The sequence below is a fragment of the Lactuca sativa genome, chromosome 6 (assembly GCF_002870075.4).
Source record: "Lactuca sativa cultivar Salinas chromosome 6, Lsat_Salinas_v11, whole genome shotgun sequence".
Lineage (NCBI taxonomy): Eukaryota > Viridiplantae > Streptophyta > Magnoliopsida > Asterales > Asteraceae > Lactuca > Lactuca sativa.
The window spans coordinates 24,788,819-24,802,279 of NC_056628.2; positions in this window are offsets into that span (position 1 = coordinate 24,788,819).

Below are 13,461 nucleotides of genomic sequence, written 5' to 3' on the forward strand. Positions count from 1 at the left end.
GCTCGATCTCCGATTCGAGTTTTTAGCTGTCTGTTGCTAAGCCGAACTTGGAGAAATCATAACTTCGCTATATGAAGTCGGATTTGGGCGTTCTTTTCACGTACGATCATGGTTCAAAGACATTTAAACATAGAAGGAAATTAAATAGAACTATTTGTACATTTTATTATGAAAGTAAATTTTATTACTCAAAAGTGGTTACAATACTTGACCCTTTTTGGTCATTACAAAGAGTTGAAATATCGGGTTGTCACAATGAAAAACCCCATTTACATGAGTTTACGGCCCAAGCTTATGCCTTGGCTGTAAACTCCTTCAAATGGCTCAAAATCAAAGTTTTAAATGTTCTAAGTCCATATCTTGAAGTCCCTTAGCCATATCTAAAGTCCAAATGAGTTTAGGAAGGAGTTTAAGGGCTAAAAACCCTTCAAAATGGTGTTTACGGCCTAGGCAGCCTCCTGGGCCGTAAACTCACATATGATGTCCTATTTCATGATTAAATGTCAAATTTGGAGGCCAAATATGCTATAGATTAAGGCTAGGAAGGTACCTTAAGGATTTGAGGCCTTAAAATTGAGTTTTGGACCCTTAATCTTTGGATTTAGGAGAGAGGTTAGAGAGAGAGTAGAGAGAGAAGGAAAAAGCTTCAAATGAGAGGTTAAACATGTTTATATAGTTCCTAAAACTTGGACACGGTGGAATTCTACCCGATACCGGCCTTAAACGATGCTTTAGGTCGCACCCGATTGAGTTTCCGTCACCCGGCGGGGACGTTTCTAAAACTCATGTAACAATGTTTTTGGGCTGATTTCTTGAGTTCCTAAATGGATGGGACACTCATTGAGTTAAAATAAACATATAAATTTTACTAACTAAACCCAAAAACGATATTGGGACATTTCGATTTCTGACGAGTTATACGGGTAGAATGGGTTTTCGGCGATAAACAACTTCGGGTTGTTACAGAAAATCATCTTCATAACTTAATTTCATCTTGGAAATACATGCATCTAAGCATTGTATTATAGCTTAAACAACTTGTATATTCTGAAATAAATAACCCAAAACTTCTAAAAATCATATAGTTCGAACTCGTAACCATCTGTTCAATATTTTTACCCTATAATCATATTTGTGTCTTATTTTAAACAACTTTTTGCATGAGGTAACAAGATCAGACATCACATTTTTCACAAAAACTTCATCTTCTTCAGCATAGAATAAATTTCTTCATAAAATCATATTTAACAGCAACAAAATACAGTAGCTACAAAATATTCATTTTTCTAGAAACATCACCAACAAAACAACAAATAACTCAGAAGATTTTTTAGTTGCGAAGGCTGAGAAATGCTTCATAAGTGACACAAATCTTCAAGATAATAAACCAATTAGGATCTTTCCCTTGAACTAATCATGAGATCTTCAAGCTCTCGCTCTGATACCACTTGTAGGTACCCATTTTTGACGATTGGTACAAAATAATAATATCAAGAAGATAATCATGTATGAACCTGATTAATATAATATGTGAACAAACTATAATGGATAGATAGAGAGATACAAAATATTACATGAGCAACACTCATAGATGTGGAGAATCTCTATCCTAACTCTCTTTCATCTCTATCTCTACATAGTGCACTCTTTTTCAAACAAATGACCCTCATATCCAATATTATATACCAGTGGAGGGAATATGCTTTCCATAGAAGGGGATATTCTTACCTAATAAGCCCTCATCATTGCAGAGAATTTTCATGCTCCAACAATTACTTTCCTTATTTCAAGTCTTCAAATTTTGACAACTATCAATGAAATATTTATGCATAATTGGTATGTATAAAAAACAATGTATCTTATACCTCTTAAAGTTACATATACGACTAATATGTTTTATAAAATATATGATGGGTTTTATACAAAAAATCCTCTGTGCGCATGCAACCCTAATTGGATCTATGTTTTCACTATTATACATACAACTTGATGAACACCAAAAGAAACCTAGCATGCATCTACTATTTTCGAAAATCATATATTAAAATAGAACATATACCTTTGTTGTTATATAGCAATAACAACTAGTTCCTTGAATTTCCTTAGCTCTTGAGATCAAGTACCACAAGTGTAGTACCTCTAATGGCTCACAAACACACTTGAGTGAGATGAAGAATATGAGAGAGAGAAGGGAGGGTACCAAGCTCCAAAAATCAACTCTACTAGGGTTTCTCCAAGGGGTGCCCAATTTTAGTGCCTTAGGGTGCTATTTATACTTGAAGCCAACTAGGGTTTCATGTGGAAACCCTAATCCCTTAGCTTAGGACCTAAGCAAGTCCATGGACTCCTTATCCCTTAGCCTTGGACTAAAACTCCTAGAGCCTTCTAGGATTTTCGGCCCTTACCTAATAAGGTGATCCATTGGTCCAAGTCTCAACTATCGAATAATTACAAAACAGCCCTTGCACTTTTAATAAGTTCCTTTAATCCCAAAATTATTTCCTAATTAATTTCTGATTAAATACTAATTAATAATATGATTCCAAATTAATATATTATTCATATAATATATTAACAAATCATATTTATACCCTAAATTATTATTCTTAAGAATAAATCGGCCTCTCTCCTCAACAGTCATTCTGTCTAGTCACCAGTGTGAAGGTAACCCAAAAGGACCATGCTACAACCGTGTCAAGTACATACCAAATGTTATTATGGACTTAGACATTAATCCAACAATGTCTCACTTGGATAAGTCTAATAACTATAGATGCAAGTACGACTTCAAAATCTGATTAATCGTAGCTCTTAAAATCTGTTGTCGAACTCTGACTTGTCCTTCAGATAAGGGATCGTATACTCCTCCGTTCTCAAGATATAGTGCAGACAATTACATGGAACATAGTCATACTTATTGTCCAGCAGTTTGTTTCTTGATCTCTAATTTTTCTGACATAGAACTTAATTGAGCACATCAACTTAGTCCTGACCAGGCCCGACACATAAGTCAGACCAAATCATTGAGGGGCCAAGATATCGCATTTACCCTCTTAGGATAAAAGGAATAGATAAACTTCGAATTATATGCATTTACTATTCACTCATGAAATCATACACAACAATGTATTTTATAACATCAAGTTACTAATGCGTTTACACATTATCAATGCACAACCAACTTGCAAACAATAAACCATATATCTAGGTTTAAAGACTATATGATATTATCGTCTCACAATCACTCACGATTAATTCCATGATGTCGGGTCAAAAATATTGTTTATACTTTACTTTTTAGGCAACTATATTTTTTCAGTCTAGGACCATAAATAGCTTGGTGTTTACGGCTGTATGGGTGTTCACGACCGTGAAACTGTTTACGACTGTGAACGTGAAACTTGAAAGTCCAGTCAAGGCCTTATTTTTTCAGTCTAGGACCGTAAATAGCTTGGTGTTTTAACTATTATTTTTTGGCTTTTGACCTTAAAATTTTGACTTGGACTTTCAAGTTTGACCTTTGACTTTAAACTTTTACTTTTTCGTTTAACCTTCAAATTTTTACTTTTAGCTTTTCAGCTTGACTTTTATGTTTGACTTCTTAAGTTTGACTTTTAAGTTTGAATTTTTAATTTTGACTTTTAAGTTTGACTTTTGACTTTTTAGTCAAAGGGCATTTTTAGTAAACAATGAGTTCCTCAAACATCCTGGTCAATGAAGTTTCATGCTCTCAATCTTGTGAAACTACTATTAAATTTCTACGAGATCAAATCGATTTAATAAAAGGAGAAAATGAGGACCTTAAATATGAAGGTGTACTCTAAGGAAAGGTCAAAAACCCTTAAAAGAACAACTAGAGGCCAAAATCGAGGACTTTAGAACACTTCCAGATGAATATAACAATAAATGTGAAAACTATGATTATGTTAAGGGACAGCTTGCCAGTCTTACTGCCGAACTTGATGCATTGAAAGCTAAATATAAAGATGCATATTTTACCTTTAAGAAATTTGATGTATCAAGTGAGATAGTTGCGTCCATGATTGAAAAAGCAATTAAAATTCAAAGATAATCAATCTAAGGGTCTAGGTTATTATAGTGTTCCATCTCCCTTAAATGACAAGTATAACCCACCCCTTGGCGAAACCCCTGTTCCAGCTTCAGTTAATACTGAACAATCTGGTCCAACTGAGAATATTAAGGTGAATGTTTTTGATGCTTCTACTTCTTGTGCAGGTAAAGTAGTGAAAGATGAGAACAAGGAGAACACTATTGAACAAACAAATGACTCCTTGAACTCTGAATCTGTTGCTTCTAATCAACCTTTTGTTGATAAATACAGGTCACCAATTAAAGCTAAATAGAGTGCATGTTGCAAGTGTGCTTGTGGGAACAATCAGAGACAAGGAAAGGGCACGCCACTAGGGACAAGAAGAAACAATTCCTACATGAAGAAAAAGATATGTTTTCATTGTGGAGCACCTGGACACATTGCTAGAAATTGTCCTAATCGTGCATACATTCTTACTACGCACAAGGGTGGCAAAACGCACCAAAAGGGAGATACTTCAAAAGAAACCCTTCGAGTTCACATTCAAACAATGGTGACTGAAATGCACAGAAGGCCAAGAATCAAAATCCCAAAGTCAAGAAGGGAATGCCAGCCAAGAAGTCCAATCCAAGAGATGCTCAAGTGAAACCAAAATCAGTTAGATCAAAGTCATCTCAAAGATCGACTTCAAGTTCAAAAGCAAGTACCGAGGCACCCATCTGCTCGAATAAGAAATGGATTACACCCAACTACAGATAGGTACCAAAGGTTCAATCTCCCAAATATTCTAATGATTCTAACATTTCTTCATCTTCTATTTATGATAAGAAGGATATGTCATGGGAGAGAGTACCTTGCATTGATGACAAAGGTCAACCCAGTTTCAAGAAGGACTGGGTTCCAAAGACCAACTAGTCCCGCACTCTGTGTTGGAGCAGCTATGGAGGAATATCATCAGACTTCAGTTTGTTGATATTGGTTGTTCCAAGCACATGATAGGGGACATCTCTCAACTATACAACACTCAGAACTTCAAGTGAGAGTATGTCTCCTTTGTGGGAAAAGAAGAAAAGGAGAGGATCACAAATGGGGTTTGTGCTTAATGATTTGAAGAAATTTTCGATCTGTTCCGAGATTGAAACACAACTAAGGCTGAATTTGTTGATACTCGTGTCTTCAATTGCTGACTTTCGGTTTGAATTCCCTTAATGCTCTTGAGTTTTTCTTAAAATGATTCGTTTCAAAGAATGCATATGTTGTACACCTAGGTGAGCAGACAATTATTAGAATGTAAGTCAGATTTAGAATGCATATATTGTACACCCAGGTCGGATTTTCCAATCACGCAGAGGGATAAACATATGACTAACTGGATAGAGGCATTGAGAAATAGAATGATGCATATTCTGTGTTCCAGGTCGGATAAGGACTTATCACGCAAAGGAGACAACATATGAGTAACAAACAGAAAAAATTTGCATAGACAAGAAGATGCATAGAGCTAGAGTTGCATATGTTGCAGTCCAGGTAGGATCTTCCAATCACGGAGAGGAGGCAACATATGACTAATAGAAAGAAAGCATGAAAATAACCTTCTACAAACCTACTTTATCGGAATTCCCCAATCGCCCTATCAGTACCGGAATTAAAGACATGCATCCATAAATCGAGGAAAAGTTACACCATAGTTCTAGATATAAATTACTTAAGTGTAGTCGGAAGATTCCCATATATATATATATCTCACCGCTCAATGTACCCGAGCGTCGTATTGTCAGACAAAACAGGACTATCTAAGTCATATTTGTCAAGTCCTTTCATAGTCCAACTATACATAGTCTGGTCCATTTAAATTTTTCGTTCCAACCTGCACATCAAACACAGAGCCTAGACAGTTTAGTGTTGGTACCTTACACAAACCAAAATTGTCTGGTATCACTCGGTTAATATAACTTTCCTACAAATCACCTGCAAACAAATTCCAATTAAAACATATTTTTGGATTTTTTTGATTTTTTAATTTTTGTTTTGTTTTTGTTTATTTCTCCTCCTAAATTTGTGCATGGAGAGAATGAAAAGGAAATGCGCAAATTTAAACTACCTAAAAACAAAAATCAGTCTTCAAAACGAATCATTTTAAGAAAACCAACCAGCACATCAACTGAAGGATAAACATTAATTGAAGATTCATCAGGATTCATTCTAATCATTCTAATCATATAAGCATTGAAGATTCATAAAGATTCGTCTTATTCTTCTTCTCTTTCTTCTCTATTTGATCTTGCATCATCCAATTGATTAGGATTCCGCACCATCAATTGGATTTGATTGATACGTCAAGTAAATTTGGTACTTACACATGAAGTGATTCAAGTGAGCGTGGGTTTATTCCAATACTCAAATCTTATTTCATAAGTACTCATGATGGTTGCAGCAGAATTTTGCTATATCTAATACACTTTAGACAATCTACAAGCTAATGCATGACAATCTTCTTTCATACCTACTTCCAAAGTATGAGCGACTGTGGACTGTTTCGAATAATCTTATTATTCAGGAAGTCAAAACATGCAAAGTGAAACAATAGGTAAATAATTAACACAAGACAGTAACTTTACTTATAAATAATACTCCTTTATTTAATCATCAAATTTTAACTACAATTTATCTATTACACATTTCGAAACTATCTTATCTAAACTAATAATGTCCTTCATCCCAATGCTCTTAGTGTGCTGCAAGTGTTTAACCTTACTCAATCCCTTTGTAAGGGGGTCTGTTGGGTTATCCTCTGACGATAACCTCTTCACTACGAAGAGTCCCTCTTATACCCGATTTCTAATGAAGTGATATTTCCTGTCGATATTCCTGGATCTGCCATGATCCCTCGGTTCCTTGGTTAAGGCAACCGCACCTTCATTATCACAAAATATTTCCATAGGCTCCTTTATGGCTGGTATAAATCCAAGGTCACTGATGAAGTTCTTCAGCCATATTGCCTCCTTCGACGCTTTGCTCGTTGCTATGTACTCTGATACACACGTTGAATCAGCTATGGTTTTCTACTTGGAAATTTTCAAAGTCACTACTCCACCATTCAGGGTAAAGACCCAGCCTGAATGAGATCGATAATTATCTCGGTCTGTCTGAAAGCTGGCATCACTATACATTCATACCCTTAAGTCATCACTCCCACCGAGGATAAGAAACCATTCCTTGGTCCTCCGAAGGTACTTAAGAATATTCTTGATTGTGTTCAAATGTGCTCTACTGTCACACCCCAAAACTGGAGCTGTGGAAACGTTCGGGGGTGGAGGACGTCGTGTTTAGTATCACAAGACATGCATCATCGTAATCAAAGTAATGAACAATAATTTCATTTGAAAGAAAGTGTTTACAAAGTACGTGGTCACATAACATATACTACAAAGTAAATAACAAAACAAGACTTGAAGCTATACGGCTCCATCTTCTGAATCCCAATGCGTGTACCTGTCTACTGGTGTCCTGAGAATACAAGTTATTTTGAAAGCGTAGATCAGCATTTAAGCTGGTAAGTTCATAAGATTTTAGTGATGTAAGTAAGTTGTAGAAAGTTGGAGTAAGTTCTGTTTAGAAAAGTTTGTCTGTTCCTCCAGAAAATCCTATATTTCCTGCTTTGATGAAAGATAAGTAAAACAAACAATTGGTTGTGTGTATCTGCCCTAAGCCCATAACCAAATAAGGAACATGAAATGACGCGGAAGGCAAACATCCCATTGGTTGTTAGATCCTTGTTGTATATAACCATGGTGTATTTACTCGGTACTCATGGAGTTAACTGTAATAGTTCCTATAATTTGATGTAAACATTCTTTAAGAAAACCCTTATTTCTTTTAGTAAAAATGGTAACCACAGTGGTTCCTTCTATAATCACTTAGTTTATACTAACAATATATAATCTAATACCGAATAGATAGTTAATTGTGTGAATCTGCCCTAAGCCCACAACAAAACAAGCAACAGGAAAAGAGGCGGAAAGCACACATCAAACTACTTATCGAGTATTAATTATATATAACCCTGATATATAAACTAAGGTATTATAGAGTTAACCACCTAAGGTCCTTTAAGTTTATACAGGTTTAATAAAATAGATTAAACCCTTTACTGGTAAGTTTCTAGTTTTGAATACCAAATGTTCTATTTGAAAAGTGTGTTTTGTACTAGAAAACGGTGTATTGAATTTGTATACTATGACCTGGCTCATACCTAGTACCCCTTATGATTACTTGGTGTATACGGAATATACATGTAGCTAAGATCGGATAGATAGTAGGTTGGGTGAATCTGCTCTAAGCCCACAACCAAACAAGGAACAGAAAATGAAGCGGAAAGCACACATCCTACTACCTGTCGGATCCGATTAATATATATGCCTGATGTATACACTAAGGAATCATAAAGATAGCATTATAGTCCCCCTTTCTACTGAATGTACTAGATTTGACTATTATGTTTGTCGTTTGTAAAATGTATGTTTTCCCTAGTTTATAACTATCTTGACTCAAAAATAGTTTGTCTTAACTTTCAAGTGGAACTGTCACAATAATGACAGTAATGGGAAAATATAAGTACACAGTTGTCTTTCGAATTGTCATCCTGACGTACTGATTAAATTAAAACATGTTTGTTTTATTTAGGTCAATATGTGAATGCTAATACCCATACTATACGCTCTCCCTGTCAAGAGATTCTGGGGACCATACGAGTTAGTGATTTATTGGTATAATTAGATCATGTAGTGTTCTCATGATATAGCATCTTAGTATGTTCGTTCTGTTATAATATCTTAGTATGTTCGTTCTGTTATCATGTATAGTGTCTAGTATGGCTCTCTAATGTATTGTATCTACCTCCATGTTTCTCCTTATAGTATGCTCTAGTATCTAGTATGAACTAAACCTCTAAACTATACCCCTTATAGTTTACTAGTTTTTTACTTAAACTGATATTGAAAAGACTCATTTTACTACTAAGTTATGCTTGTAGTTTAAAAACGGAGTTTTGTTAAACTATAAAGTAACATAACTTTAAAAGTGTTTTTAAAATGTTTTGATCATTTAATAAAGACATAGGAAATCTTTTGAAAGATGTTTATAACAAACATTTACACAATTATCATTGTGTTCAACTTGTATCCCCCCCCAAAAAAAAAGCATTTAAAATAGTTAAAAGATTCATTATAGGGGTATGAACTCACCTTATGTGGGTGATTCAAATGGATATGCGCGTAAGGATGAGAAGTTCCACAAATGAAGTCCCGAGATACAAAGGAGTACTAAATCACATATATGGCATGTATTGGCATCAATATAGTGTTTATAAGCAACTATATGAAAGGAAACACCCCTAGGGACTAGGAAACACTTGGACCAAGTGTTAGAATCACATGTGATTCATCTAAGGGATGTTTAACGCCACCATTAGGTGTTTACGAACATGGGTTTATGGCCATGGTGTAAACTCATGATAAAATGTGCATAAGAGGGTGTTTGAATGCTAGGGAAACTTGAGGGACCATTGCTCTACATAAGGATGAGAAAAACCAACTTAATGGAAGGTGTTGAGGTATTTACGGCCACACCTTAAAGTGTATGGCCGTAAACTCTCCAAATGGTCTCATTTTGGGTCATAAAGGCAAGGAGTTTCAATGGTTCAAGTGTTCCAAGGGTTAGCAAGGGTCTATAAGTCTTTAAGGCTCATGTTAAGACCAAAACATGGGTTTACGCCCAAGGGATAAACTCCTGGCCATAAACTCTCTTTGATGTTGAGTTTGGTGATATTTCAAGGCTATGATCTAGTGATTAACATGCCTAAATAGATGAAATATGGAGTACTCACTCTTTTGAGGGACTTTGAGGAGTTTTCGGCCACCAAGAACAAGTGTGTGTTCTTGGTGAAAGATGAAGATCTAGCCAAAAGATGTTTTCGTGGATGGAATCAAAGGGTGATTCATGAATAAGAAGGGCAACAACAACTAGATAGAAGAATCACTTACGTTTTTTAATATATATAAGATGAAAGGCTTGATGATACTTGAGAGAGAATGGAGTTTTCTTGAGTTGAAAGTGTGAATAATGAAACAAAAGTGAAGGAAGTGGGTCTTAATGGAGGAGTTTACGGCCCACCTTGAGTTTACGGCCGTAAACTCATGTGTTGTGGCCGTGAACATCGTTTTGGTGGTGTAAAGTCTTGAATGTTGCACAGTGTCTCTAGCAGGTACATTCTAACACTCGTTCCTTAAGTGTACTAGGCTTAAAACCTAATAGAATGACCCTTGACAAGGCCAAAAAGCAATAAATTTTTGGGTTGTCACATCTACCAGGGTTCCCTTGATATCTTATAACCATGCTCAAAGCGAAGGCCACATCAGGGCGAGTAGAAGTCACATTATACATTATCGAGCCAACTACGGAAGTATAAGTTACTCAGCTCAGCTATTCTATCTCGGCTTCGGTACTCGTACTTTGAATCTTACTCAATTTGGTATTGCTTTGGATTGGTAACTCCCCTTTCTTGGAATTCTCCATACTAAAACGTTTTAGTACCTTTTCCAAGTAAGTAATCTGACTAATTCCTCTTAGTCTCTTACTCCTGTTTCTCATTATCCTCATCCCAAGAATGTAAGCAGCTTCTTCGAGGTCCTTCATAGCGAAACACTTCCCAAGCCAGGACTTAACTTCCGGCACAGTTGGGATGTCGTTTCCTATGAGCAGTATGTCATCGACATACAAAACGAGGAGGGTAACTATACTCCTACTGGCTTTGACATATACACATGACTCATCCTCGCTTCGTAGGAAGCCAAAACATTTGACTTTCTCATAGAAACAAAGATTCCAGCTGCGAGATGCTTGTTTCAATCCATAAATGGATTTCTCAAGATTGCACACTCTATTAGAGTGTTTTGCATCGACAAAACCCTTTGGCTGACTCATGTAAACATCCCCAGCCAACTTCCCATTAAGGAAAGCGATTTTGACGTCCATCTGCCATTTTTCATAATCATTAAACGCAACTATGGCTAGCATAACCCTTATAGACTTTATCTTCGCAACTGGTGAGAACGTCTCATCATAGTCAACTCCGGGAGTTTCAGTAAAGCCCTTCACAACCAATCATGCCTTATAAGTGTTCACTTTCCCATCCATGTCGGTCTTCTTCTTGATGATCCACTTACACCCGACCGTCTTACGACCCGACACTTTGTCAACCAAGTTCCAAACTTGGATGTCATACATGTCCATAACCGCTTTCCACTTCGCAAACTCCGGGCCTACCATGGCTTCCTTATAGTTGTTAGGTTCATCCAAATTTACTAGTGTATTATCACTAATAAACGTATCACCTTTGGTAGTAATATGAAAACCATAAAACTCCGAGAGAACACTAACTCTACTGGAACGTCTAAGTGGTAGGGACTCATCAACCGATTCAACAGGAGTTTCCTCCTTGAGTTGAGCGCCAGTGTTAGAGGTTCCTTCGTCGTTTAACTGTTGAAGGTCTTCAAGATCATTTGGCCTCCCACTGTCCTCTTGGCTTATGAGTTCTCACTCTCAAAAAACTCCTCTCCTCATAACAAAGACAACATTGTCACTCAGTCTATAAAAGAGATAGCCAAAGGACTTTTGTGGATAGCCGATGAAAATACACCGCTTACTATGAGGTTCGAGCTTGTCGTGAGTCGCTCGTCTTACAAAAGCCTCGCAACCCCAAACCTTTATATGTGCCAACGAGGGAGCTTTCCCTGTCCACATCTCGTGAGGTGTTTTGGCAACCTTCTTTGTAGGGTCTAAGTTAAGGATATGGGCGGCAGTCTCTAAGGCATACCCCCAGAATGAGATAGGTAATGAAGCCTGACTCATCATAGAACGAACTATGTCTAACAAGGTTCGATTACGCCTCTCAGCCACACCGTTCAACTGCGCCGTCCTAGGCGGCGTTAATTGCGAAACAATTATGCATTCCTTGAGGTAGTCGTGGAATTCAAGACTAAGGTAGTCTCCACCTCGATCGGATCGAAGCATCTTTATTTTCCTGCCCAAATGAATCTCCATTTCTTCCTTAAACTCTTTGAACTTTTCAAAGGTTTCTGACTTGTGCTTGATTAAGTAGATATACCCATAACTGCTATAATCATCAGTGAAAGTCACATAGAAGCGGCTTGCATACCTTGTGGTGGATCTAAAGGGCCCACACACATCAGTGTGTATGAGATCCAATAGACCTTCACCCCTTTCATAAGTACTAGTGAAGGGTGACTTTGTCATCTTTCCAAGTAAACAAGATTCGCTCACGTCATCATCCTTAAGGTCGAATGACTCCAACACTCCGTCCTTTTGGAGTTGAACTATGCGTTTCTTGTTGATATATCCAAGACGACAATTGATGCAGCGCAAAAAAACAACACAAATATAACCAAGAATGAACCTGTTGATTCTAAAAGAATAGCCAGGACAATCTCTTCAAAACCACGTTGATTCTACGAATACCGTGGGATTGGCTTCAAAATCTGGGTTAACACACAAAATTTGGGAGAAAATCGAAAGTTCATAAAATTGATGATTGACCATCCAAATTACATCAAAAACAGTTAAATAAGAAGCAGAAATTAAAATGAAACCCTAAAAGTCCATGGGCCAAATACAAACCCAAAAACAAAACCCAAAAAATAAGGAAAAATAACAAAAACTGCTCATAACTCCTTTTAGAAAGCGATTTATGGACTAAAAAATGGGTAAGTCCCCTTCGGGAACTTATCTAGACGTGCTCCTTGCTCCAAGCTTCGATTTGACTGGTCGTAGGCCCAAAACGGAGATTCGTAGCCAAAGTTATGGCTATTTTCGTGAAGCCCCTTTAGTCACACGATCGTGGGCCTCTAGGAACGCAAGGGCCCGATCCTCCACACTAGGGCCCGCATCAACAATTCCACAAGCATGATTTTTCCAAACTATTGGAAGAGTCGATATGCTACACATCATTTCCTAAGTTTTCTACAACCATCATAGTTTCATATATTCCATTACAAGGCAATGCTTTAAAATAGAAAACACCATTAAAGAAAGCATTAATAGAACCCTTTTCATTATCAAACGAAAATCTAAAACCTTGGTTATATAAACCATGAAAACAAATGATGTTTCTTACAACTTCTGGAGAATAGCAACAATTATTCAAATGTAGTCCTAACCCGCTACTAAGCACTAAAGAGTAAACTCCAATCTTGGTGACAGACGATGCTCTTCTGTTCCCCATGATCAAGTTTATCTTCCCATGCTCCACATCCCAATTTCTTTTTAGGCCCAGAAAATCAGAACAAATGTGAAAACCACATCTTGTGTCAAGAACCCAAGAAATAGCATGTGAT